This window comes from Adiantum capillus-veneris, chromosome 30 (assembly GCF_014529385.1).
Source record: "Adiantum capillus-veneris isolate H3 chromosome 30, ASM1452938v2, whole genome shotgun sequence".
Classification (NCBI taxonomy): domain Eukaryota; kingdom Viridiplantae; phylum Streptophyta; class Polypodiopsida; order Polypodiales; family Pteridaceae; genus Adiantum; species Adiantum capillus-veneris.
Genome location: NC_140960.1, coordinates 107,527,457 through 107,534,692, shown reverse-complemented (window position 1 = coordinate 107,534,692; position 7,236 = coordinate 107,527,457).

The following is a 7,236-nucleotide window of genomic DNA, read 5'->3' as shown; positions in this document are numbered from 1 at the left end:
TATCGTCGGAGGTGGCAGCTAATGGTGTGTCCTCATCTGGAATGTCAATTGGTGGAGCCTGGTCAAATCGAAGAAAATAAGGTTTAAGTCGCCAACCATAATCTGGTAGCTTCCATTAGCATACTTTTTCCTGATGATGAAAGGGCCTTCCCATCGGAGCAGGAGTTTCTTATCCTTGCGCATGTCGAAGCGATTGTCGTAGTGGAGCACCAACATTCCTTTCTTCAATTCTTTTTTTCGGAGATGCTCGTTAAAGCTAAGCCGTCTATGCTCTGCTTGTGCTGCATAATAATTTATTGCTTCTTCTTTGTCCAGCTGCAGTCTTTCCAAGTTGATGATGTGATCTCTCAAATGCATGTTGGGTTGTTGAAGTTGGCTTACCATTACTCTGAGACTTTGTAGTTGCACTTCAATGGGCAAGATTGCTTCCTTACCAAATACTAGATGATACGGTGTGAATCCCAAGGATGTACGAAATGAAGTTCTGTAGGCCCAAAAAGCTGGTAGTAGATACTTATCCCAGTCTCCAGGATGATTGTTTACCTGCTTGGTAATAATTTTAGAAACCATTCCATTTACCTTTTCAACTAGGCCATTACATTGAGGGTAATATGGTGAAGAGTGCCTCCTTGTAATGCCCAGTTTTTGCATTAATTCTCCTACCAAGTCTGCTCTGAAACCTGGCCCTCTATCAGAGATGATCTCTAAAGGTGTGCAAAACCTACAACATATGTGCTTGTAAATAAATTTAGCTACCTCTACCGCTGTGATTCTAGTGGTGGCTATAGCCTCTGCCCATCTAGTCATGTAGTCGACCCCCATGATAATGTAGAATTTTCCTGAGTTGGCCCTAGGTAATGGCCCAATGGCATCGATACCCCATTTATCAAATGGGCCATATGAGAGAATAGGTGTCTGTGGTTCAGGCATAAGTGACCTAGTGCCGGCCTTTTGACACAACTTACACGTTTTGCACCAGTGGTGTACATCACGGTTGAGGCTAGGCCATATGAAGCCTGCCTGCAAGATTTTCCTACTTGTTATGTCTAGGGCAAAGTGACCACCACAAACCCCGTCGTGACAACTAGCGATTACTCCCGTGATTTCCTTAGAGAGAGGGACCTTACTCTTACAGTACAAACCGTCATTGATGAGTCGATACCTTGTGGCCTTCCGCGTCAGCCATTGCTTCTGTCCCTTTGTTAAATCTGATGGGCATTCTCCTGTTTCCAAAAAATGCATGATGTCAGGCAAGGCATCACTGCCTTGAAATAGAGGGAGCTTTAGCTTTATTGCTCCAACCACCACTTCCTGTAGTCTTTCACTTGCTAGGGCATCTGCTTCTTGGTTTTGAGCCCTTGGGATATGGTGTATTTGAAATTCTTCAAACTTACCCAAGAAGGTTTTTACACCACTTAAGTGAGTCCTTAAACTAGGATTCTTGCATGTCCATACTCCATTTACTTGCCTTACCAGAAGTAGAGCATCCCCAAATACATTAAGGCGTTGTACACCTTGTGAGACGCACCATTGTAGACCCTTGGTTAGTGCTGCATACTCAGCTTCATTGTTAGAATGTGAGTCTAAAAATTGGCCCAACGAAAATACCTTTGTCCCTTTGTCATCAAAGACCACTATGCCTGCAGCTGCTTTGTCAGACGCTCGCTTGTAGGCTCCATCAAAGTAGAGAGAGTATGCTCCTTCTACCATCGGTGGTACTGGAGGTAATCGGACTTATCCTCCCTTAGATTGCTTCTCCTTCCCTTCAAAGACTTGGTAGGTCATGAGTCCCCCCAAACTTGCCCTTGTCGTGCTTTCTACCTGTACCGTGTAGTCAAACTCTTGCACACGAACTAGCCATTTAGTAATCCTAGCAGACACATCCATGTGTTGTACAACATAGGGAAATATTTCATCCGTGGTTAGAATCACAAATTGCTTAGGCAGCAAATATGACCTAAACTTTGTAGTTGCAAATCTAAGAGCTAGGACTAAGTGTTCCACATGGGTGAAACCTTTCTCTCCTGCTGTCATCATTCGACTAGAGAAGTAGATTGGCCTCATGAAAGATGTCATCGTATCCTTTTGGAGTAGCACAGCCCCCAATGAGTCATCACCAACACTTGAGGTGACATAGAATTTTTCATCCCACTTAGGTGGTGAGATAGTTGGCAGAGTGGCTAAGACCTCCTTTACCTTGTTGTAGTGATGTTCGCTTTCCTCGTCCCAAGTGAAAGTTGATCTTTGAGTGAGTTGTTGCAGTGGTAGAACAAGTTGTGATAGTAGATGTATGAATCTACTTAAGTACCTCACCTTCTGTAGAAAAGAGACCAGTTGACGTGCGGTCGTTGGTGAAGGTAGGGCTATGAGTGCGGACACCTTACTTGGGTCAGCGTTGATACCTCTTGCTGAAATTTCATGGCCTAGTAGAATGACTTTACTCTCCCCAATGTGACATTTATCCACATTTAATTTCCCACCTAGGCTCTGCAACCTGGCCAAACCTTCAGTTACCTTTTCTAAATGTGAAATACGAGAGCTATATATACAAAAATCATCAATGAACACTCTTATGGATGTTCCAAAGAACGGTTGAAAAACATATGTGACATATCTTTGGAATGTGGCAGGTGCATTTGTGAGACCAAATGGCATAACCCTGTATGCAAAACAACCCCATGGCGTGATAAAAGTGGTTTTTAGCTGATCTTCCAAGGCTATGCGTATTTGAAAGTATCCAGAATAACCATCACAGACGGTATAACATTCAAAACCCGCTACTTCATTCAGAATTTCATCCAAGAAAGGGAGAGGAAAGTGGTCTCTCTTTGTAGCTGCATTTAGTGGTTTGTAGTCAACACAGACCCTCCACTTACCATTCTTTTTAGGCGTCACCACTATGGGTGACACCCATTCTGAGGTTTCTACAGGATAGATGAATCCCGCCTCCAGCAGTTTCCTTACCTCGGCCAAGAGTGCCTTTTCTTGTATGACCCCCAGTCGTCGTAGCTTTTGCACAACTGGTTTTACCCCCTCCTTCAGCTTAATATGATGTTCCACCACTGTAATGCCTGTGATTCTTTCATAGTTGTCAATGAACAGGTTAGGAAATCCCATCAACATTTGCAAAAAACTATCTTTCTCCTCAAGTGTTAATTCCGTAGACAACATACCCTTCAACCTACTTCCTCCTAGGCCAGGTGATTTGCTCTCCTCTTCATTGGGTTGCCCTTTTGGTGATGGATCACCAGTTGTGCTTACCCTTTGTGGATCCTTCATAATGATACCCATCACATCAATGGAACTGTCACTTTCATCGGTGGATGTGGTCTCCTCCTCAGAACTGGAAGATTTGCTAGTGGTTTCATCTGCCAATGTTTCCAGATTCATTTGCTTCTGCTTGCCAATACTCATGTCTTAGTAGATTGTCTCCCCTTTGTTACCGGTCATGCGTAGAAGGCCAGTACCCCAGTCCTGTTTTTCCTTCATGGCCATCAACCATGGCCTTCCCAAAATTAGTGGATAGCCCTCCCCCTTAGTAGGCATTAGAAAAACATCTACCTCTACCTCAGTGTTAAAAGCTTTGATTTTCACGGCACTTACCACACCCACACACTTTACTTTTGCGTTGTTTGCCATCTTTGCCTTGCATGGAGAAGGCCTGTCAACCTCGAGCCCTAATCGAAGCATCATAGCTTCGCTCATTACACAGATTTGTGCACCTCCATCAGTGTAGGTGTTTCCAACCCTCTTTCCTTTTATGTTTACGTCGACAATTGGAAGGATGTCATCCATGTTGCATCCCGAAATTGCTCCGGCTACCTTTGTTTTGGAGCGTCTTGTACTTACCATTTTAGACCATTTTCGCCTTACTTTAGGTACAAGATGTAGCAATTGTGGCCATGTAATCTTCGGTCTTTGCTCTGCCACATCCAATGTTAGATCATAGGGCTTAGAAATTTCCCCTAGCTGAAAGTCGGTGATGCCCAATTTCCGTCGTGGCCTGGATGGCCTCTTGCTAGTTTCTCCTCTCATGCTTCTCTCATCATCTGATTGTGTAGCTTTCTCCCTCCTAGCTCTTTTCATAGTCATGACTTCAAGTGGTTCTAAAAAGGTTACCTTCTCCTTACCCTTGTCCCTCTCCTTTGCTCTGGGTGGATCCACTACTACGGCTTTTCCTTTCTCTTCTAGCCTTATGATGTTTACAGGGCGATCAGGTGGTGGGGCTGGTGGAAGAGGTGGAATGGATGCTTGTAGTGGTGTCTGGGGTGGATGTAGAATTTGTGTTGGTGGGGGTGGTGCTCGGGGTGGGGATGTTCTTTCTCTAGGGGGTGAAAATTGGTTCCTCCTACCTCCTCTATTATAGTTTTGTCGTGGTTTGGGACAGTAGTACATACCGTGACCGTCTTCTCCAGAGTTGTAGCAATGATACTCCCTGTTTTGTCGTCGTGCTCTTGCAGGGTCTTGATCTCTTTCTTGACTCTTCCCTTGCTGTATTAAGTGGACAGACAAATTCTGCAGTTGGTCAGTAATATGGGCCAACATATCTTGTTGGTCATCTCTTACCCCAAGAGCCGGTGGTGGTGGTATGGTGGTTGTCGTAGTTGCTGGTCAAAGCGATGTTCCTGCTTCTGTTGACTCGGTTTCTTTGGCTTTCATTCGCAGCTTCTTGTCCTTAAGGCGAGCAATCTCAACGGCTAACTCGTACGTAGCCGGGAATCTACCTTTCACCTTCTCCTTGAGAAGCGGCCATAAGCCATGTGTGAACCGATCTTTTTTTAGGAAATCGGGTGCGGCTTCCCCCCTTGCTAGTGACTCAACCCACCGTTCCCACAAATCCACAAATTTGGACTCATAGGTGGCATATTCTAAAAGACCCTCCTGCTTCAAGTCTCTCAACTTTTCCCACAACTTTTCTGAAGTGGTACCTCCCCCAAAGCGCCTTTTAAAAGCGGTTTTTAAGGGTTCCCAGTCATCCTTGGTTGCTTTTGGAAGTGCACTGTACCATGATCTAGCTTCTAGCTTCATGAGATGCTTAAAGATTCTAACCCGGGATTCATCCGTATCTTTGTTGCTCACTACACATGCTACTTCAAAGTCATCTAGGAAGTCTGTTACCAAATCCTCCCCCTTCTTTCCTTTAAATGTTGAAAATGCTACACTTGCCATGATTACTAAGAGAGAGCTAGAAAGACACACTTCTTAACTTGCGAAAGTTTTTTTCTTCTTTACAAGGAGGCGTGTATACCCTCTTATACTAGGACCTAGATTAAAACTTCAAACGGTACATTGCCTTGTACCAAAGGTAAGACAAATGGTTGATCTGATGCCAGAACCTCAAAAAATTGCTCCCCACCCAGCATGGTGTCAATGACGTGCTGGTAGTGAGCCTTCAAGTCCAGTATTACCTTGATTGAGCGTACACGTGTTGGTATGTGTGATCTGTCTTGAGGTAGGTTGCATTGATTCATGTGAAGCTTAGAGGTGCTTAGTCACTGTCCAAGCTTGTGGGAGAGGGTGGAGTTCTTTCCTGAAACAAACTCAGTAGATCCCTAGTTTCTCTAGTGAGAGTGTGAGCCAATGATTTCGTTATCTGTGCTGCAGCATCAGGTGCGACTTGAAAACTGACTGTGATAATTACCTCGGTGACTTGAGTTACCCGATTCTCAAAGTAGAATAGTGTTGATTCTCTATTGTGCAGAGCTCCTTCCATTTTTTTGTTGTTGGTTGGTTGTAGGTTGCGGACATGGTTTCGACCTTCTCCTTCTTCTTCTTGGCACTTGGCCTATGTATATCCACTAGGTTTGGCGTGTTGGTTGACTCTCCCACTGCAAATCGATTAGCGTTACACCTGGCACTCGAGCTTCGATGGAGATGCGGAGTTCGTCTAGTTGTGCTTGGAGCTCTTCTTCTTCTGTCGTCCAATTAGCAAATCCTGCTAGCCATTCATCCATTCACAATAGTTTAGGGGTTTCAGTCTTGTAAACTGAAGGCTTTCATGAAAAGATCCTCAGTGGGGGCACCAAATGACGGGAGCAAAGCGAACCCCGAACCCCGACGGCCTCTAAAACACCGGGGACCTAATGGCGCGCCTCGAGCCTGTCATGGTAAAGCAAACAAGGGCACCACCTAGCTTCAGCGGCTAGGACACAAACAACACACCACCATAACAAAGTTTTCATCCAAGAGAGATGGATGCTTGGGAGTAATGATGAAGAGGAAAGGGAATGAGATCAAGTGAGAGAGAGAGAGAGAGAGAGAGAGAGAGAGTGAGGGAGGGGGTATAGCGTCTTAGTACTTAGGCATCACAAAAGGATGGCGAATCCGCACACCCTTCACACATACACAAGCTCACTCCAAACACAAGATTAGGTGGCGATTCCGCACACCTCACATGGGCAAAACATTGCAAGAAAACATACTCACAAAACCTCAAGCTTTATTTAGAGAATAAGGTGATGAAATGGGGAGCCTAGGGTAGGGGAATGAGAAGGGAGAGAGTGGTAGAGCACATGGTGGATAGGTGGGAGTTGATGGCGAAGACTCGCACGAGGGTTATGGCCATCATCCTTCATTTAGTTGCCCTTCATCTTCCATAGCCAAGGGTGTAGAGGTCATGCTCAAGACAAGCATGGTGATTGCGGTGATGGTGATAATGTGGGTGTGTGTGTGTGTGCACTAGGCACACACAGTGCATAGTGTGTTCTTTGGTGATGTTGTGTGTGTGTTTAGTGTGATGGTGACCCCTCTTTATATAGGGGAGGAGGGGGGAGGAATTCTAGAATTTAGAAATGAAGAAATCATTATCTACATAGGCCATGTGACTGTGGGCCCCACTTGTCTGGCTGTGTGTATATGTGCCAGAACAGCAGTCTCATGAGAGAGAGACTAAGAGAGAGAGATGGGTTGATGAAAAAAGGTGAGAGGTGACATGGAGAATAAAGTAATTACAAGAGGGGAGAGAGGAGAGTGTGTTCAGAGGTGAATCTGTGTGCAGATGTGTGTGAACACAAGAAAAATCAAGTAACCACTGGGTGGGGATGGGTCTGTGGGCACCTTTTTCAGTGAAACTGAGTGTGTGTGAGTGTGGGGAAGGTTATTTAGCTACAAGACAAGAGATATGGCGCCCTTTAGAGAGAGAGGGGGGTATTTGGGTCATGGGATATGATAGGAGAGAGAAAGAGGGGGTGGGGTATACTATTTTAGAAGATAGGGTAAGTTGCATGTGAGTTAGGG